Source organism: Diabrotica virgifera, chromosome 6 (assembly GCF_917563875.1).
Source record: "Diabrotica virgifera virgifera chromosome 6, PGI_DIABVI_V3a".
NCBI classification, from domain to species: Eukaryota; Metazoa; Arthropoda; class Insecta; order Coleoptera; family Chrysomelidae; genus Diabrotica; species Diabrotica virgifera.
Genome location: NC_065448.1, coordinates 1,930,499 through 1,953,785, shown reverse-complemented (window position 1 = coordinate 1,953,785; position 23,287 = coordinate 1,930,499). Strand labels below are relative to the sequence as shown.

At 33.9% G+C, this 23,287-nt stretch overlaps 1 protein-coding gene across 3 annotated transcripts in view; it reads left to right on the top strand.

The window, feature by feature from the left end:
- Positions 1-23,287, top strand: part of LOC114335764 (protein abrupt) — a 200,097-nt gene that overhangs the window by 79,903 nt on the left and 96,907 nt on the right. The window lies entirely within an intron of this gene.

Sequence of the window (23,287 nt, the reverse complement as noted above, 5' to 3'; positions counted from 1 at the left end):
TTTGTAAAAATGTATTACATTAAAAAAAAATTAAAAACTAATTCTAAACAACAGAAAAGTTGTTTAATATGTATTACATTCCATTGTCGTCCCGTTTTTATCCAATATTATACTACAAAGAAGTTGGGAGGAGAGAAGGTTTAGGTGACGCCCTAAACATCTGGAAAAATCGTTATTTATATCATCTGGAATAAATTATAGCCAAATGTTTTGTGACACCATGTATAGTCAAAACTATATTGATCTAAACGGGAACTGGTGTATGTTTTCAAAAGACTGATAGTGTGTAAATAAATTTATTAAATCAGCTAAGTACTTTCAGCATATTATGCCATCATCAGAGCTATCCTATAAAAAGACTAAGTTGAAAAATCTTATTCATAAAAAATTATAAAGTGAAACTTACGTCTTATAGGTGTAAAAACCTCAAAAGAAGAGAAAACTTCGAACAAACACATTCTTTAGTTTAAAATAAACCCAGGGATATAACCACTGGTTAGGGTAAAAACCCTTAAATGTTTAAAAATTACATTTAATGTGTTTTTTATAAAATGGCTACCATTCTTACAAACAGCTGTTACTGACAATATTCAAAAACGACAGGCTGCTGACGGAAACAATAGTTCCTAGCGACATCTGTGTTTTTAAAATTATTTAAAATTTTTTTTTTTTTTTTTGAAAATGACTAAGTTGTCATATGTAGGTTACTAATTAATGAAATTAATATGAAAACTGAAGTTAAATTTAAATGACAATTGTTAAGTTTAAAGTAAAGTTAAATGTGAAAATAATCAAATTATCAAAGTATTATTAATTATTAAAAAACCAAACAATTTTTAATAATTAATAATACTTTGATAATTTGATTATTTTCACATTTAACTTTACTTTAAACTTAACAATTGTCATTTAAATTTAACTTCAGTTTTCATATTAATTTCATTAATTAGTAACCTACATATGACAACTTAGTCATTTTCAAAAAAAAAAAAAAAAAATTTTAAATAATTTTAAAAACACAGATGTCGCTAGGAACTATTGTTTCCGTCAGCAGCCTGTCGTTTTTGAATATTGTCAGTAACAGCTGTTTGTAAGAATGGTAGCCATTTTATAAAAAACACATTAAATGTAATTTTTAAACATTTAAGGGTTTTTACCCTAACCAGTGGTTATATCCCTGGGTTTATTTTAAACTAAAGAATGTGTTTGTTCGAAGTTTTCTCTTCTTTTGAGGTTTTTACACCTATAAGACGTAAGTTTCACTTTATAATTTTTTATGAATAAGATTTTTCAACTTAGTCTTTTTATAGGATAGCTCTGATGATGGCATAATATGCTGAAAGTACTTAGCTGATTTAATAAATTTATTTACACACTATCAGTCTTTTGAAAACATACACCAGTTCCCGTTTAGATTTATATAGAAGTGTGTACAAGTCAAACAGTCTTTTTCTATCCAAAACTATATTGTACATTGATACACTACATTGTACACTACACAGTACATTGATTACTTGTAAAATTTTACACAGACACACACAAATAGAAAAGCTTTTTTTGTGAATTTGATGGCCTTGGCCGAGCCAATTAACCAGACATTTTGTTATTTTAAAAACAGACAATTTTTTCAATCAGAGGAATTTTTTCTGTATTTCTAGCTCTAAATACATAACAAACTAACATATTACAATTATTATCCAAATAATGCACTGTCTTGGTTGTAAATATTTTTTGGAAAATGTTTATTTTTTTTTGTATTTTCTTTTTATTATATTTTTAATTTGTTTTTTATTATTATTTTTGATTATTATTTTTTATTAATTAATTTTTTACTACGCTAAGACATAAACCCGATTCAATATCTGGGAGGTTTACATCTTCTTAGTTTTTTCTCTTTTTTTTGCTTTTTTGCTTTTTTTCCTCTTTTTTTTTCTTTTTTTTGTTCTTTTCTTTTTTTAATTATAATATATGTACAGTAATTACTTAAATCTACAGAGTTTAAAAAAATTAACCACAAAACAAATAGAAAAAATATTATATTTTTGTATACAAATAAGAGAAACTGTAATTAACTAAAAAAAATAAATTAATTTACAATTCAGACAGTTTTATTGGCACTGACTAATAATCCAATTTTATACGCACTTTCTTCCAACATTTGCATAAAAACTATAAAAAACAATACTCAGACATTTGGAAAAACTTGTCTTAGCGAACTGTTAAAGTAAAGTATATTCCCACGTATTTGTGATATAAGAGGCTAAACACCTTAAACAACTATTCTAAACCTTCAATTTTATTGTCAATAGTGAATATTTTTGTCTATGCCCGCTCATGCAAAAACTGGAGGGGCGTAACACTACATATTATGTTCCATAAATAATTAAAATTCTTATGAAATGAACCAAACTCTTTGAGTTGTGGACTCAAAAGATCTGAAAATTATTCAGTACAGTAAAACCTCGATATAACGGACTAATTGGGGGGACGTTAACGCCGAAAGTCCGTTATATAAAAATAGGTTTAAAATAAATAAAAAAACTTCTTTTTTGAAAATATGTGCACAGTATTTAAATATAAATAAAAACACAAACAAAATTATATTTAATTATCTTCAGAAATTCGTCGTGAAGTGACGTTGTTTGATATCGACACGCTTGCTTTCGGTAATTCTGCTTTGAAAAAATCAAGTTTCGTTTGCACTTTTGAAGTTTTCTGTTTTTTTTTATAATCAACTCTCTAAAATTACGAAATTGCGTATAATACAGTTGACCTTCGTTGTCTGAATAATCAATAAATGTTATTAGATCGTTAAGATGCGATCTTACCTCTGAGAACTTCATTTTTTGCAGTGTTGTTTTGCCTTCTTTGCTATCTTCACTTCCATCCTCATGTTTTAGGTTCATAACTTCATTTGCTATTTTACTTTCAGTCGTGATATTATACCCAGGGACACCTTCATCTACTTCCAGCCATTGTAAAATAAAACATCTCAGCTACCTACTTCTTCTCCGGCATTATTAGACATGTATTGTCTTACAGAAATCAGGAATTTCCAACCCTTCTAATCTTATGTCTGCATCTTGGCCAACAGACATTTTTTTTACTAGATATTCGTTTGGTTTACAAAATTATTCCCTGATCCATGGGTTGAATATGCGATGTTGTATTTTTGGCAAAAACATACAAATAAGGTTTCTAGTTACGTGTAGCATTTGGGGTCCACGGGAACCCCGTTGGTATTCAATGTATCTTGGTATGTGACAGGTTAAGCATGTATCATATCAACAGGACGTTTTTAATTTTTTTACATTTGACCGGATTTTTCGTCCGTTATATCCGAAGTCCGTTATATAGAGGTCCGTTATATCGAGGTTTTACTGTACTTCTATAAACATAAAAATAGCGACAGTACAGAAAAATCTAGGCACTAATGTAGCGCCTTCTTTCAATTAAATAGAGATGGTAAACGTAAGAAGAAATAAATTGTGTAACTCACTTACAGATGCCGCGAGTAAACATTTTTACATACACTGTTTCCAGCTATCTTGGGTACGGTTTTATCTTGTGCAATGGTACGTGCAGCTCAGGGACAACCCAAATCATTCATGGATTCTGCCATATATTGCTTTCATCATCATCATCATCATCCTCACTCCACGGTACTACAGACTTTACAATCCGACAAACGAGAGCTGGCGGGTGACCTTGCGCGAAAATACACAGCGAGAAATACACAATATGAGAAGGTCAGCCGCCAGTTCTCGCTTGTCGGATTGTAAAGGACCTTGACTTTCTCAAGCTTTCTCCCCCATTTTTCTCTTTCTCTTGCTTGGATTTTTCAATTAATAGTTCCGATATTCTCTGCATCCGGCGATTTGTCTGTCCCGTCTTCTTACTTCCACTGGCTGCGCTGTAAGTATTGGTCCATTGACTGAGAAAAACTGAATACTAACACTCACATTTTTTGGACGGATTTTCAATCATTTATATCAGAGGTTCTCAATCTGTGGTACATGTACCACTGGTGGTACATATCATTATTGGCGGTGGTACACAAAACACAGAAAAATTTAAAATAGTAGTACTTAGTAAGTATTGATAATACAATTTACAAATATAGGTGGTACCAAAAATAATAAAAATAACTGTAGGTGGTACATCACTCAAAAAGGTTGAAAACTGTTGATTTATATCATTTTATGCTGGACATATAGGTATAATATTGCACTTATTTAATACAGTATACAATACTGGTATTGTACCTCAAGAGTGGCTGTTGTCTACATTCGTTACACTGCAAAAGAAATCCAATGCAAAAGAATGTTCAGAACATCGAACAATATCTTCGAACAATATCTTTAATGAGCCATCTACTAAGATATTTCTAAAAATCATCCTCAACCGAGTTTATCAAAAGTTGGAGTCGGATATTAGTAATACACAAATGGGGTTCAGAAAAGGACTAGCTCGAGAAGCTCTCTTAGGTTTGAATGTTCTTACACAAAGATGCCTAGATGTTAATCAAGAAGTACATGCATGTTTTATCGATTTTGAAAAAGCGTTTAACAGAGTACGCCACGATAAGCTAAGAGACATTCTTGAAAGAAACGACATAGATAATCTACATAGCTACAATCGGCCCAGTGTATAGAACATTGGAAGGAACTGAGGGAGGCCTATGTCCAGCAGTGGATGCGATTGGCGCATTGATGATGTCATTTTGTACCTCGTTCAATGTTAAAAAACAATCGCAGTCGTAGTAGAAGAAGACTACAAAAACGATGGCTAGACGACATCAAAGCAAAATGGGAAGAAATTGGTACCAAATAGCACAAAACAGAGAAGAATGGAGAACTAATGGAGAGGCCTTTGTCCAGGAGTGGATGCAAACAGGCTGAAAAAGAAGAAGAAGAAGTGCAAATATTTTTTTGACGTATTTCCGATTAGTAATTAGAACAAACAAAAATCTAAACTTTCATTTTCCTTAAAGAAGAAATCACGGATATTCTGATATAAACATATTTCCGTTAACCATCCTAGTGTTCAGTAGGTACTTCATACATGTGCTTCACTAGGACCATTGTTAGTGTAAATTTCAATCAAAACAATTTCTCAACATGTCTCTGTATCTTACGAAATACTCAATATATTATTTGGCAGCAAACAATCAGTGGTAATAGAAATTTTGATGTATTTGATGAATTATTTTACTACCTAGGAGGTCTGCTAAGCGGTTCTTCTTCTAATGAGGATCATTTTGTAACGATTTGAACGTGATTGAATAAAAAGAGGAAGAGAATACGCTTACGAGTGTTGTTTAAAAAATCTATTTAAGCTTGAATTACCGACTTGTAGCGATTTATTTGACTGTCAACGGATCCTACAGTGTGGAATTTTAAATCCATCATCGTCAAATGCAACCACAAGAGAGATTTACATTTATAATATAACAAAAACATGCATAAAATGCTAAAAGTTACTTAAAAAAAGAATCCAATGGAGATCTTAATCGAAATATCGTCGGCCTCATATAAAAAGTGCCTACGTCAAAATTAACAAATTTTACAGGAGACGAAAAAAGCTGATTTAAAGAATGATTTTGACTTAAAACTTTATCTTATTTGACACAATTACTTAGAATAGTGTCCGTCAGCCTTCTCATAAAGATAGATCTATTACTTTAAAAATGGAGTTAGGCAACTTTCATTTTTGAAATATTGAGAAATTTTGGAGTTAGGCACATTAATAAGGAAAAACATGAAGAAATACGCGTAACTCCATAAAAAGTCGCCAAAAATAAACTGTGAAAAATGCTTAAGTCCCACAAGAAAAACAAATGTGGGGTTTTAACGATAATAATGCTACTTAAATGTAGTTAACACAAAAACTATAATGATATGATCAAATTACCTTCAACTTACCTTAAATAACTTTACTCTATCTCCATGAAGATATGTTAGATTATAATACTTTTCTTAAAGATATACACAGCAGCGCAGCAAAAGTACATCTAACCTCAATGAAAAATGATGGACTTTGGCAAGTTTCATGTGATTCACCCAACGCCGTGGAGTTGGGTAGAATTCTTTTTTGTGGTTCTAGCGACATCTATTGACTTTTTTGAACTTTTTTGTCTTGCTATGCATGCGTACCATAAATATTATACAGATGGTGCAAAAATCTCATTTTTGCTTATTATGGGACTTAGGTACTTTTATATGAGGCCGACGATATACAGATAACAAGTATTTATTCCTCTTCAACTGTTCCTATTCAATTCGTTGATATACTGGCATCCATAAAAAGTTATTTTGTTGTGCTACAAGAGTCACTGTAAAGGTACGTATCCATTACGTTGGTGCTCCGTGTGGATACGGCATGCGCTCCTCTCCTCTACATATAAACCGCCACCAATCCAACCGATTGGAACGCCGAGGGTGAGTGCCGCTCAGAGCGATCTCGACCCTTGGCGACCCAATCAGTGGCGGTTTATGTAGAGGAGTGCATGCCGTATCCACACGAAGCACCAACGTAATGAATACGTACAATTACAACCATTTAGCCAACTTTAGCCATTACAAGTTCTTACACACTCGCAAGTCTTCAGTGCAGCTGAGATCTGAGTCAATAAATATTTTGGCCAAATTGGGGCACTTTTGAGCACAAATATCTATTAGGTTACATTTAAATAATAATAAACACCTACAAATAAGTCAAACATAGGTATGACTTTATCATGACCTTAATTTGCCTCATTGTTTCTTTAAAAATGTTTTTGCCGGAAATTCGTAAATAATCTGGCATGACTCCAAATTGTCAAAAGAAAAAAATCGGTAAACTAACACAATAAAATGCATCTGGGTCAACACTAATACCGTGTAGGCCCTCCTCTACTTCTTATGACTGCATTTATGCGTCGAGGCATGCTTGATATCAAATGTTCAACAAAAGATTGCGGAATATTCTCCCAAGCTTCAATAACGGCCTCAATGAGTTGGTTGTGATTGGCAATAGGGGGTCTACGACTTCGAATCTTTTTTTTAGATAGACCCATAGATGCTCTATAGAATTCATGTCCGGACTGTTAGGTGGCCACTCTAATAATGGAATATCAACATCATTTATGTAGCCAATAACCTGTCGAGCCACATGAGGCCGAGCGTTGTCTTGCATGAATAAAAACTTAGGTCCAAGAAACGGAGCAAAAGGCATTACATGTTCGACAATAATGTTGTCTAAGTAATAATGGGCAGTCATAGACCTCGTACGTATGGAGACCAACTCCGTACGAGCTTCAAAACAAATTCCCCCCCAAACATTTTAGAGCCACCACCAAAAGGTACTTTGGGAGAGATATTGCAGCTGGCATTGCTCAATTCTGCTTCATGTAAACGTCTTCTAACTGTTCGAGACGATATCGCGACATTTCGAACATCTGGTAGTTCATTTTTTAGTAAATTGTTGGTCACTCTCCTATCTCTGAGAGCACGTTGTCTCAAAAAAGATCATAAATTTGATTAGTGCAACGTTTTCGCACTGGCGCTGGTCTTCTATGGTACGACCCTGTTTCATTATATCGCCTCACCTTGCGACTGATGCTGAAATGATGTGTTCCTAACAAACCTGCAACGTATCGCATTGAATATCCTTCATCTAGGAGAGTCGATGCTCGCACTGCCTCCTCCATTGACAAATTTCTTTGGCGGTTCATTTTTTATTTGATTTTTTTGCAAATGAACTTCCAAACATGCATGTGATGAAAAATATCACAATAAAAAGCTTGTTTCTCACAAGCACTTTGCTTTAACACTCGTAAAGGGGTGCTTAGATTCTTACGTAAACAACGGTGCGGGGTGCATTTGCACCCCATCTGTATATCCATTTTTTTTTATATGTGAACGTTGGGGAAATTAATTTGAAAGATAATTGGGACTTGTTTATTATAGTATGAAACAATTTTACAAAGTACCCAATTCTTCTTAAAAAAAATATTATCGTTGGAATATAAACACATGAAATTTTTCACAGAGTAAGCGACACAAAGTTTTTAGATATAATACAGTTATGTCGGGACTTTCGGTCTTTTTTCTCTGACATAAGTAACACCGACCTTGTCCCGTTAGCTCCAATTGGAACACCAGAAACGTCCAATTCAGGATATGAAATTTTCATCGTTTGCACAATATACAGTAGAACCCCGCAAATCCGAACTTTCGGCAAATCCGAACCAACGGAAAGTGAAAAAATTTTTAAAAATTCAAAATAAAAATTTAAAAACATGTTTATTATGTGAGAAAATCATTACGTAAGATGCTAGCTACAGTATTAAACACTGCAACATGAATGGGTGAATAAAAGTGTGGAGTTAGACTAAACACAATCAATAAAGGAATGTATTATACATAATACACATTTCCTATGGTATACTATAAAAGAAAGCATTGAAAAAGATAAGAAACATGAGAAACATAGTGTAATCAATATCCAGATTACAAATTAAATGAATCATTTACATGGCCGAATTCCCATGTCCCGTGACGAAACAAAACTACTGGGATTAGCGATTTAATATTTCAGTGATCTAAATATTTTTCAGCTTTAGAATATTGGAGGCATAAACGTGCGGATAATGTTTCATAAAGGGATCGGTGGCAGTCCAAATCTTTTAAAAATCATCTTCGTTAGCTTCTTAGGCTAACTTTCGGATAATCCGAACTTTTCGGAATCCGAACAGGCTGTCCCCCCAATTAGTTCGGATTTGCGGGGTTCTACTGTAGTCATTTTTCCAAAAAATCACGTAAACGTGAAGTGTTTTAGATGCGGCAATGGGTGTAATGTGTTTAGAATTGAATTTAATGCGAATAAAAAAATGGACAAAAATCAAAAAAATTATGAAAAAAGATAGGTGAGAAAAACGAGGCCTGGGGTGCAGCTGCACCCCGCACCGCCTTACGAGGGTTAATCGGCACTTTTTATGAAAAGATTAACTCACTTTTAGCCTAAAACGAAGTTTAATACAAATTATTGCTAAAACAAGACTATTATTATACAAATTATTGTTAAAACAAGACTATTATTAGCTTACATAACAACTGTCACTGTCAAACAAGGTCCATAGGCAACTTGTCGTACAGTTAATTATCAATAAATAAAGATTATTGAAAAAAATATGAGTGGTGCGTTAATTTTGTCCAGGAGTTTATATTATAGGGCATAACACATATACCCTCAGATTTTTCAGCGAAAGCATGGCTGTTGCCTGCAACACCATGACCAAGTATTTAAACATCAATTTTCAAAATACATAACCTCGTCAACACCTTGGTTATTACAATGAACTGTGGCCCTTATAAATACATTATTTAACTTAAATATGCCTCAAGCAGTGGCGTGATGGCCATATAAATGAAACGGTGCAATCACCGAGAGGCCGCGGCCTCTTGAGGTCGGTCAAATAAGTTTGTTTCACAAAAATTTAAATGAAACAAAACTTTTTTTTAATTTCTAATCGAATAATATTAACAAAACATTTAAAAAAAATTTAAATATTTTTTTTTAACAGTAAAATACAATTTAAGTAAATGAATAAGACTATATACAAAAATGATTGTTACAGATAATATTTATTTTTATGCATACAAGTATATTTATGGTTTTCCAATTTCCTTCGAACATCTAGTAAATATGTAGATACTCTGCAGAATATAAAAATGGAACAATTTTTGTACAAGAGTTTTCAACAATTATGAGAAACTTAATGATAAACTTATTCAAATTTTTAAAAGTATCGAAAAACGATTTGATCAAGACAAATCGCCATCTATCTACATCCGGCACTCTACATCCTAGAAATTTTGATACAATAAAAAATGAGTATACCTTTAACAGCATTTAAATCATTCACTAAAAAGTTAACACATTTTATCCTACCATATCTGCAACTGCAATTAGAGAAGAACTCGTTGATTTTGCTGATAAATGGATTGTATTAAAAAATAGGATATTGCAAAATACTGAAATTATAGAATATCGCGTTAATGACGAATATATTCAGTCTACAGAGAATATGAAAAATGTTATTATTAATGTAACTGATAATGAACATGAAGGAACAAATGACAATGTTGTTGATACCGTGAAAGCTTCACCTCCGTGTGGTACTAACAAGTGTAAAGATTATATAGCTTGCTGTTACGCTGTTTTTCATAAGCACAACTTACATTATATCATTGTACTTATCCAAATTTAAATATAGTATATAAGCATTTATTAACTCTTTCAGTGACACAAGTATCTTGTCAAAGAAGCTTTTTAACATTGAAATATATAAAAAATAGGTTAAGAAGTACTTTAACACAAGATCACTTGGAAACATTTTTACTAATGGCTATAGAAAAAGAAGCTTTGTATGAGCTTAAAAATCATGAAATAATTATTGTATTACAATTTAAATGTTGTTAGATTAAAGCATTTCTACTGTACTTGTATTTGTACTCTCTTGTATAATAATTGATTTACTAAAACTCAACTAAATAGGTACGTAAACAAAAAATTTCCAAAATGTTATTTTACTTTTATCTTAATTACAAAAAATTCATATTTAATATTCAGGAAGGAAATTATGATTTCTGCCTTACTGCCAACAATATTTTCATACATGTGATCATAAATATTTATTATTTGTAAGATTGCTTATTCTTAAATAAAAAAACTAGCAAATTTAAAAAACAAATCATTGAATTCAAAGTTTTATGTTTGATTTACAAATAATTTGTATTTTTGTTATTTGTATTTTTGTAACGAGTAAAAATCCTGGGTAAAAAAGGTAAAATGAGGACGGGAGGCCGCTTTTCTATAAAATCACCGGGCCGCTTGAAAAGTTCCAGCACGCCACTGGCCTCAAGGAAATAGTTTCAGAACCTTATGTGTTAAAAAACTGTGATGTAAATTTGAACATTATTTCACCCCGACCAATACCAAATCTAGAGGGCTGAGTGAGGGCTAAATAGTGTGTACGAAGCCTAAAAGCACAGTAAAATTATTAGAAAAATGGGCAACTATAATAATACTGGATTGAAGCAATCAAGTTGGGAAGAGACACTTGGAAGTGGACCAATAAACGGACATAGAACAACGGCGATTTTACGTCCAAAGACCTCATAAAACGTTTTAAAGCCAATATTTATATGTAAATATGAACCTACTACAATTTACCCTCTAAAACAAACTATTTGAGGTAGAAATCCCAATCGAAATGTTATTTTATGACCGTAAACGGAAGGAATTTGAGACCAAATCACGTCTATAACAGAGAAAACACCATCGTAAAACTCCCGTAATCTATCTTTAGTATTCCAACTAATAAAACCGAGTAATTTGATACAAGAACATTAAAAAAGCTATAATTACTTCACGCACTCATCTCATACTCGTACATCGTACACACCCATCTTATCCATCATTGCAGCACTATCTCCGCTTATATTGCCTACCCAAAATATAATACCCAAAAATTAATAACTTTTGTACTTATACATATAAATTTAATCGTACGTAAAAACTTCTTAATGTTCCTTTTAAGTCTAGATCGTAAAATAGCTGGTTGGTAGGTGCGCCGCTAAATTGTTTGAATGTGAAAGGATAAACCATTTCGGTGATAATTTATAATATTATCCTAATAAATGCTAATTGTTGTTAGTTTTTTAAGATGTAGATGTACAGGGTACTTCGCAAGTCAGCTTCAACTTATCTGAAGGTGTTTTACGACATATTAAAAATTTTGGGCGTTGAAATTATTTTTAAACGCTTTTCTTTAGTTCAATCTAGGGATGGGAAAAACCTACCGGTTTAAACCTAAAACCGGTTTTTTTACTTCGCAATAACCTTTTTTGTTCCGGTTATAACCGGTTTTTTCTTTTTAAAGTAAAAACCGGTTATTAGGTTTTTACGGTGATGAGAATTAGGTTAGGTATTATTTTGGGTCACAATCATAATTATTATTCTCAAGTAATTATTCCAAACAAAACCATAATTCAAATTTTATTTTATTTTATAAAATACAGACGCAAACTGAAAGTGTAATCTCACATCAGCCAGAAACAGTTAGGTTTTATTATAATATTTCCTTGAAAAGGTATTTGTAATCATAATATTTACATAAGAAGTGATCTGGTTGAATTAGACGCAAACATCATCTATATTTCACACTTAACTCTTGACATTGAAAGTGGGTGAATGACTTTTTCTGATTACCAAAAATAATGCTCTGACTATGAATATCGAATTACTGATTACGAATACGAATCTCCAAGAATTTCGCTACGTTTTCAAAACGATACACTCATACAGGAAGTATTAAATGAGTTAAAATGTACCTATTCTACAAATATACAAACGTGTTAAAAGTAATACATGTTCTTTCGATAGTACTAATTTTGATCATATTGATATGATATCAAGTCGAATGGAGTATCGCAAACTAAAGTGTATTGTAAATGTAACTTTGTAACCTATTGGATTAAAAAAACCGAAAACCGGTTTTTCCAAAAACTGTTTTTTTGGCCGGTTATAACCGCCAGGTTAAACCGTAAGCAAAAAAACCGGTATAACCGAAAACCGGTGTTTTGTCAAAAACCGCCATCCCTAGTTCAATCGTTCGGGTCAAATCTTTAGACGTTAATTTGACTGCCTTTTTTTCAATGCAAATTAATGAAAATTTGCAGACATATGCATCCGCGGGAACAATACACGGATATTCATTAAAAAAATTTTTATGTTTATTAATTGTTTAAATAAAAAAACGATTTTAATGGAAAGTGCTTAAATTCTCTTGTTTTTTACAATGTGGAAACTTGAAACTTTTACAGATTGTAGCTAATTATATGAACTATAGATGATTTCACTTTTTACGTTAATTGTTTACGTTATGCTTCATAAATAAACAATAAAGTTTCAAATTTTTGCCGATTACGACTACTACCTGACATGTTTGTACATCATGTTTATAAACATCCTAAGCAGCGACGATTTTGAACGCTCATATCTTTTTTTATATAAACATCGGCGCTTATTCGTGTCAAATTTCAATACGATACGAAACAAAACTTGTTCACAACTTACACATTTGTAATGAACACAAAAAGTACATACAAATTAAAAAAAGAAAGATCAAAATTCATTGAGTAGATCCTGAGATATAGAAAATTATAATAGTGTTTTGCTCTTTTAGTTTTTGAACTCTTGCATTTTCGGCTTCCAGCTTAGCACGACTAGTCACTATTTGAATTACATTTTTAAAAATTCGTGTAGAATACCAGATTTTCGAATATGTAAAATGATTTTCTCTACGGACAATATTTTTAAAGTTATTCTAAATGTTTATAAACTACAAAATTTCAAAAATTTGGCATTAGGATTTTTGACTAAGTATATTAGATAATTTTTTTATCTTTTTTTAATACATTTTGATAGTATTACTTTTCTACTTTCATTTGACATAGAATTGCCCTATCTTCATTATTTTCTGTCTTACGTTATTGCAAAATAAAGGTCTCTGGGAAAAACAAATAGAATAACTTTTAAATTAATTAATGGATCGGTCTCAAATTTTGAGAGTTTATTAAGTACCCCAATATCCAACTTTGGGTGATACACAAAAGTTTTAGGTTAGTTTTAGTAAAACTTAACAAATAACGATGTTCACTTATTTTGCAGTTTACGAAGCAACACATTATCTTTTTAACTTTCAAAAATCGGCATTTTGAAGGTTTTTCAATGTTCTAAAAAATTAAATTTTGTAATTTTATGTCAACTATTTAGCTTTTGAATGGGGTGCAAAAAATCAAAAAAATCGCGATTTTTGCACTAAATTGTTAATAATTAAAAAACGAACGCGAACTTTAGGCAGGAAACAGGTAGGTTTTTTTCCTATAGGTCTACAATAACTAAAAAAGTAGTCAGCTACCTGGATATTTGAGTGTCCTGAACATGGTCTATTTCTAGCTTATTTCCCTGGAGTATAATGACTACGTTGTCGTGGCACTGGTAGATTAAAAATTACCACAGCAGGACACTCAATGAAAACAAACAAAAATTTAAATGACCAGAACTAGTAACGATCAATTTACAGCTAGAAATTTTTCTCTAATAATGTTAATCCACGGATTGCATCGTCCTACACTTTCCAAATCTACCGATAACCTCACCTCTCTTCTTTTTATTTTCCCACATAAATTATCATAATAAGAAATATTGTATCGCTCTCGTTGGAATAATTACGACCGGCTCTCGAATTTCGTAAAAACAAAAAATAAATTTGTTTTCCTATTGTCTAATAAACGTTTATCAAATGTAATTATTTTTAATACAAGCCGAAATTTGCATAAAAATATAACAAAGACCAAGGTTGTTCGATCGGGTTTAGGAGGTAGCAATAAATTATTATCTTTACAGAGTAATTCGAACGAAGAAACCGCAAGTATGAACATTGTTTTAACTTCCTTATTGGTTTTATCGATTGATAGCACAAGAGTGAACAGGAACGTATGAAAATGAAAAGCCTATAACACACTGGGTACATACCATTGTACTTCACTTGTTTGTTATTTGCCTTATGACACTGAAACCGTCTACACACGCTCTGACAAAAGCACCTGACTGTCAGGGCTGACAACGTTGTAGGCGAGCGGCAGCAACCCCTAAAATTACGTTATACCGACCATGAAAATCAACTTTAAAGTGAATAACCAATTTTGGTCATTCTTTATGTCCTCGAGGTCGCTGAATCCGAATATGAAGTTTATTTTTATCTAGAATTGGTGGAACATATGCAAATATGCGAAAAATTGATTTTTATGATTTTTCAACTTTACCTCGCTGTATTTTTGGTCACTGTAAATATTTCCTTTTGAAATTTTTACTGTGTCATCTTTAAAGTATTTAGATACTTTATCCCGGAAACTGAGGAAAGTATCACCAGGTTTTTTCCTCGTTTTCCCTCGTGATTTACTATGGAATCTCTAACGCGAGAATTTTACTGTCACCGCTGCATTTGGTTGTCTTTTTAAAGACAGATCACATGCTATGATTTTTTTGTGGCGGATATTCTTGAGTTGGGGTTGATTTCATGTAATCAAATGAACTATATTTCAGAGAAGTCGTCCCAGGAACGCAACTCATAAATATTGGCAAGTATTCTACTTTAAAATGTATAATATATTAATGTCTGAATTGCCGATATAAATGAGTCAGAAAAATAAATTATTAGAAGAATTTTTTACTAAACAACAACAGAACACTTTTGTTTAATTTAGTAATATTTTATATTTTGACAACAACATCCGATTTGGGCGTCGAAAGGTTAATAAAATTATTTTTTCAATTTAATTGTGGCTTATTTCCCAATCAAAATAGTTAATTATTAACATTTGTGTTTAATTTTATTAATTATTTGGTTTAACACTTTTTTCACATGTTTTGTAACAATTCAACATAGTAATATTTGAAAGAATTATGAAAAAGAAGAAATGAAAATAAAAATCTTAAAAAATCTTTTTACCTGTGCTGTGACTCGAAATGTTTCCCGTAAAGACACATATTGTTATTTTTTGAATTTGAAATTATTTCTTCGCCTGGTTCATTACAATCTCTTAAACTTATGTGTCCACTATCATATATTGTATCCATAACATAACATAAGCATCAACATCTTCAATAAATTTATACTCAATATCACTCATATTTTTAATAATCTCTTCAGTCCGTCAGGCCTCAACAGTTTTTTCTCCATTTCACGTTTTTACTGTGTGCTAATTTATGGTAAGCACAGTTTGTGAAAAAAAGATACAAAATGTAGCTCAGTTTGTGGGAAAATTAATAAAATATTTGACAAACAGTCAAAGTGTTCATGAGTTCGTGGTATATCTTGATTTTATCTCTTAAAATTGTGCAGCCGTCCTTTAGAAGTTTCGCCGCTGATAAATATGCCTCAAAATAAGAAGCAATTAACAATAAGCAAAATAATCAATTTCAAATTGTAAAGCATATTTTTATTGATAGATAAAACCTAAGTCTGCATTTATGATATGTGTATATGATTATTTTTGCTGCGTTTATTTACTCAACAATTCAGTAACTCCAGATTTTCCCACGTAATAAATTATATTATTACTGACTATGTAAAGTCCCCAATCACTTATTAAGTTCACGCAAAAAGATGTTTTAAAGAAGTTCTGATTCATTCATTCGTAATGTCTCATATAGTTCTATAAGTCTATAATGCATCTTGAAATCTTGGGTTTAATAAGTCCTAAGTTGTACCGTAAAATAAACGAAACAACAACAATAATAATGGTTATCCAAAATTTGTGGATGATGATCATTGCACTTGGACAAAGAACTCTTTCCTCTTGAGTGGATAGTTGAAGTAAAATGGTATAAATAACACGATCTTGCGTTATTCAGACCTATTGCGTCATTCAGATGTTTAAGTTTTTTAGGTCTTGTTTAGCTATTTCATATAACTAAACCTGGCTTTTCGTTTTGGTCTTCTTCCCGTTAGTGCCTGTCTTATGGTTTTCTTGTGGGTTAGGTCTTCCTGCAGAGAATAGATAGGGCTTACTCAGGGAGGACTATCTCTATCTGTTCTGCTCTGAAGTACAATTAAGCAGCGCTAAGGACTTTAAAAGTGCCCAAGTCAGCTCTAAGCTGGATCTTGGGTGCAATAGAACACTGACTGACGTTGCGCTTGTCAGTAGGCTTATTTGGTATGGGTACCGAAACACACAGGTGTGCAAGGGAACGTATGAGCTGACGCCTTAGCAAGATAGAGCTCATCCACTCTGCCTGTGGGTCCGAACCTGTAATTGGTTTGCCCTTTAATACTGGTCGAGGTAGTCTCAAGGAGCTGCTTTTGCGGAGGTTTCAGGACTCCTGGGCCAGTTGAGGAGGTAGACAGGCTAGACTCCAGATAGTGTGGCCATACAAAATTCTTACAGCTCAACTTCTTCTAGCCCGTTGAAGATGCTCTCTGGTGGTCAGTATGCTTACCGGCCACTGTAGACTCCGGCAACACCTTTATCTGCTTGGATTGATGGATGGCCCACGGTGCCGTCTATGTAGTGAGGAAAAGGAAACCTCCTCACATGTCCTCTGGAAGTGCCCTACACTGGCAGAAATGATAGATCCTAGGTTTGGCCTTTATGCAATCTAGCCAAATGAGTGAGTTACCTACCTCTGAAGAGACTTGTGGCTTTCTGCGAAAGCCACAAATTCAGAATGGCAGGAAGAGCGCATATTTAGAGACCCTGCTGATTCTAGCAGATATGGGAGTTCGGAGCAACCTGGAACGCAGGTCGCTCTAGTCGGTATGATAGAGGTGAGACAATGGATCCGCATTAGAAGGTTTATGTGTCTGAAAGGCCCACAAGTGGGTCTGCCCCTATCTACCATAACCATAGCCCATAGCCAAGGTCTTCCTGCATCCGTTCTACGAGAACGGCATTCATTCAGCGCAGTCTTAGAATTTTGATAAACATAGTGATATCTGGTGAAGAGCGTTACATGTTATTCTTCTTCTTCTTATATTATGCCTCTTGGCCTGTTCTTAATCGATTTTGAGCTTATATTCGTAGCTGTGATGTTGACTGCCAGCTATCTCGCCACCTTTTAAAGGGCCTTCCTATTGGTCTCTTGCCTGTTGGCTTCGAATTCCTGTCCATTCTCGTCACATGCTGATTCCACTCTCGTCGTCTCTGTCTTCCCCACCGTACTATATCTTGTATAACTATATCTAGTTACATGTTATTAGTTTATAAAAATCCAATGTAAATACGTTTCTAAACTGATTTATAAATTTGAATCATCAGGTAGTACTTAAGTGGAAAATAACGATGAAATCAGAAATCCGTATGAATCGCCATTATAATGATAAGATATACTTATATTTAGTAAAAAAAATTAAAGATTTAAATATGTAAACCCGTTTCTAATTAAAATCGCTATTTTCTAATTAGAATGAAAGAGGTCACAACTGCTGCCAAAAAAATCTTAATTTATGTTTATTATTTTGTAGTCAATACCTACGGACAGACGACATGTGCAGAGGCGTAGTTCACACAACAAAGACTCACTTAAAATTTATTACATTTGACATTTTAATTTGATGATCCTTATTAATTTAATTTGTCCTTCTTTCATTTCGATAATATTCTAATGTTTTCGTCTGAAACCGGAGGATATTAAAGTTTTTTATTGTTTGTAAAGTGAGAAGGTCATGAGGTGAGGTCTAAAGTATGAGATTATGCGCGATAGTGATATTTCTATGGGCAGCTTTTCTTTTGGTAGAAAAATTGAACCGTAAAATTTTCAAGAGAAGATATACATACGTATCGTATAGTTCAAATTATCCATCTGGAGACTATATACATAGAAATATTCTTAAAAATGAATAACCATTTTCGATTTCGTTGCAAAAAGGAAACACAGCCGAACCATATTCTAGTCCAATCAGAGAGTGCTGCAAGCACCCCTACCGGTTTCGAAACTTATTAGTCTCTCATCAGGAGGCACATATGCTGCTCTCCCTGATCCAACCAAAACAAACCCCGGCGTGCAGTCACGGATCGCAACGAACGAAATGGCATAGATGCCCTAGCGGCAACTGCTAGCAAAAAGACTAAGTTTTCACTCTAATGGCATATAAAACAACATAATGCTATTCTACACCCCACCAGAATGAAAACAATGGGAACCTTCTCTGGTTACACCTCCGAGGGTGTAGAATAGCATTCTGGTGGGGTGTAGAATAGCATTATGTTGTTTTATATGCCATTAGAGTGAAAACTTGAGTCTTTTTGCTAGCAGTTGCCGCTAGGGCATCTATGTCATTTAGTTCGTTGCAATCCGGGACTGCACGCTGGGGTTTGTTTTGGTTGGATCAGGGAGAGCAACATATGTGCCTCCTGATGAGAGACTAATAAGTTTCGAAACCGGTAGGGGTGCTTGCAGCACTCTCTGATTGGACTAGAATATGGTTCAGCTGTGTTTTCGTTTTGCAACGAAATTGAAAATGGTTATTCATTTTTGATTTACATTTACTCTGTGTGGAGTATGAAGGGAACCATTCTCGTTGGAACTTTACCGCGCTGAGCAGATGGGACGTGAATTGTAAATTGTAGAATTCCCTCATCTTCCTTAGTCTCAGCATCCGTATGGCTTGCAAATTGTAGAAGCCTCGGAGGTGTAACCAGAGAAGGTTTCCATTGTTTTCATTCTGGTGGGGTGTAGAATAGCATTATGTTGTTTTATATGCTATTAGAGTGAAAACTTAGTCTTTTAGAAATATTCTTCTTATTGTATCATCTCCTTTCGAAGGTTGGCGATCCAAATGCCAATTGCAGCATTAGAAACTGTCTCATGACAGATTTCTGCGGATGAACGGTTGAAATATAGTTTCAGTTTCTTCAGTGATGAGCTCTGGTGTCTTCCTACTATTCTTTTGTCATATACTTTACCTTCTAATATGATTCGGAGTAATTATTCAGTTACTGGGGCAAAGTTAAGTCAAGTGCTTTCCCGTTGCTTTATTGACTGCAAAATTACAGCTATGTAGTTCAATCAATATGTAACTGTCACCTGTGATTATCTTGATCAAAGCTTTGGTGCAGTAATGTCATAGCTGCTGACCTCAGTTGATATGCGGTGGTTATTTGGTTAAATTTACTTAAGAGAAACTAAATAAGCTTGATGACAAGTATTCTTGTCCATCCCAACTGCCTCCAAGGAGATCATGTTTGACCTCCCTTCATTACCTATAAATGGAGAAGAAAGCGATGGTAGGAGCTCACAGAAGGGGGATAAGAAGCCATGCAGCATGGCCAAAGGATACCCATGTCAAATCTGGAGAGATAATTAACATCAACCAGATTGGAGTTGAAAATGGTCCAAGATGAAACGCAACCTAAATATAATTTCGAAAAGTCGTTTACCGTCCTCTTTCCAGGAAGGGGCGAATGGTCGAAAGAATGAATGGGTGTTAAATAAAACGAATCCTATAATAGTAGATCAATCCTGGTACACAGACGACTCTAAAACCGATGAAGGAGTTGGAGCCGGTTACTGAGGGAAACCAAGACTAAGCCTTAGTGAAAGTCTAGGTAATCACTACTATTTTCCAAGCGGAAATTTATGCTATAGAGATGTGGCTGCAAGAACTAATAAAAAGGAACTGCAGAGACAGATCTATAAAAATTATATCTGATAGCCAGGCTAGCTGCATTAAAGGCTTAAATAGAATCGGATTCACTCCAAGTTAGTTTGGAACTCTCTTCAAGGATCTGATTCGGATCGGAAAAGTAATAAAATAAATTTAATTTCCTTAGCATGGGCCGCATATGGAGCTCTATGCTCTATCAGACATCTTCAAGAGCAACTTGCCAAATTATTTGAAAAAGAAGAGGTTCGGCCAATGTGTGCTTCCAGTCATGACTTACCGCGCCGAAACATTATTGTTAACCCAGGCCACAGCAACCAAACTTAGAGAGGCCCAAAAAATAATGGAATGGTCACTACTTGGACTGACTTTCAGAGACAGGGTCAGAAACGAAGAAATCAGAAGAAGGACAGTCGTCACACATGTCATAGAGCGAGTAGTATGGTTGAAGTAAAATTGGGCGGGCCATGTAGCCAGAATGAAGGACGGGAGGTGGACCTAAAAAATAACAGTGTGGAGACCAAGAGAAGACAGAAGTAGAGGTCGTCCACCTACACGATGGACAGACGCTGGATCGCTGGGAATTGGTTGCGGAAAGCTCAAGATCGACAAAACTGGAAGAAATTAGGGGAGGCCTATGTTCAACTTTGGATGCAGAAGGCTGGATGATGATAAATTTCGGTGCCTGAATATACTGGTATTAAAGGGAACGAAAAAGCGGATCTATTTGCCAGAAGAGGACCAAAAGAAACATTCATAGGCCCAGAACCTATCGTTGGCATAGCAAGAAGTACAGCTAAAAGAACAATACCGGACTGGATGGGTGAAACGTAACCAGTGTTATGAACACATGGGTCTCAACAAGGCTTTTATACATGAACCTTCGAAGAAGATATCCAAAGATCTACTAGATCTGGATAGTAATGATTTGAGAATCATCATAGATCTCCTGGCAGGACTCTGTCTGGACTGACAGAAAGTGCGAATTGCAGATTTTGTGAAGGCTGGGCTGAAGGAACAACTTTAACCTAGGGGTGAGCCACAATAGACCTCTTAGGTTGTGGAACGGTGGTTAAGCGCACACTGATATTGAACCTAACCCTAACCTAAACTACTAACCCTCGGGATGCACCATATCGGAATTTACCAAATGGCTAATTTTACTCTTAAACAGTTGTTTGCTATGTTTCCCATATCGTTCATTTTCTGCGACTTTTCCGTTTTTTTCAAGGATAAACACATGGATTTCTGACTGTTTGATACGTCACTGTAAATACCGATTTATCTTCATTTTTTGATTCCCACATAGAAATACTCTTAAAGTATGTTTTTATAGACAGTTAAAATAGTAAAATGACTATATTTCGAATTGTTAAAACGTTTGAAATAGTCGAAAAAAATCCATTTGAACTTACAAAACTGGTTTCTACTGAATATGCATGGCGCATTTACTGTTTGGCAATTGGCCATAAATTTTGTCAATATTTATTAGAAACGTTCTTCAGAGGTAATAAGGAAGTCCTGGACCTTCCAATTAAATGTTAAAAACGAAATTGTATAAAAATGTAAAGGTACGAACCAACGGAGCGTGTTGAGGCGCGCTTCAACAGTTTACCAATTTAAACGTCGGCAAAGAGAGATAGAAAATATCGTGGGCGTACTGGAAAAATCCACTAACTCACAAAAGTAAAGTTTTGAGAAAAACGCATTTAAATACCTTATGGCTTACCACTTAAAAATCGGGTACAGTGGCTGTTCAAGTTTTGGTATTTACCTGGATATGATTTTGAAGGATGTTAACCACGGATGGTGTGCACATACATGAAAATATTTAGAAAAACATTATTTTATTCATGAAAACATAGAAAAAGATGAAGTTAGTTGATTTTTTTGGCACTGAATGTACCGATTTAAACACGGTGGATGACGAATTTGGAGACATACGGTTTTTCCTGTTAACATATTGATGTTTTGGATTTAATGGTATTAAAATGTCAAAATTAAAAAAAAAAGAATGTGTGTGTACTTTGTACGCACGTAAGAAGTTATACTTCTATTATATTTTATAATTTCAACGAAATAAATATACTTAACAGTTACAATACCAAAAATTAACAATAATTACCAAAAATTAACCAAAACTTAACAATACCAAAAAAAATGAATATGAATATGAATCATCCGGGATTGGAACCCGCGATCTCTCGATCTCTGGTCCAATGCTCTACCAACCGAGCTATGAAGCCCCGTGCTATTGACGTGTCGGATATAATTACACATCACGGTGACAAATAGATCAAAGTGAAGTATAAAAATAGATATTTTATTATCTTACGCTCGAGGAAGACAAATCTAAAGACACAAAAATTATAATAAATAATACATTTACTAAGAACACTATACTAAGAACATTTACTAAGAATCCATAAAGCAGCAATTAGACCTATATTGACATACACGGCGAAGACAAGACCTGACACATCTCAAACGAGACGACTACTAGAAACAACAGATATGAAAATACTCCGACGAATATCAGGGAAAAGTCTGTTGGATAAGGGGAGAAACGAAAACATAAGAAGATTATGCAATGTAGAAGACATAAATGGATGGGTGACAAAACGGAAACAGGAGTGGAATGAACACATTAGTAGAACGGCAGAGGATAGGATATTACTAATAGCACGAGATAAGTCACCAAATGGACGAAGAAGTATTGGCAGACCAAGAAAAAGATGGTGCGATAACTTAAACGATTTAGGAGGCTAATATTGAAGAAGAAACAGGCTTTAAAGCCTCCATAAAAGAAGGAAGAAGAAGAAGATTAATAACACTAATATATTCTTTTAATGACTTATTTGCGCTGATACATACATAATTTGAAAGATTAGCAATGCGTCTGTCCCTGACCCTGTGTGTCTGCGCATGCGCCAGGTAATTATAAAATTTCACCCCCGATCGTAAAGAAGTATAACTTCAAACAATTAAAAAAATAAAAGTTTCCATTGGGGTTCGAACCCGCTTATCAGCGCAGTTAGTATTGAAATTCATTCACCTTAAACTTATACCCACGGA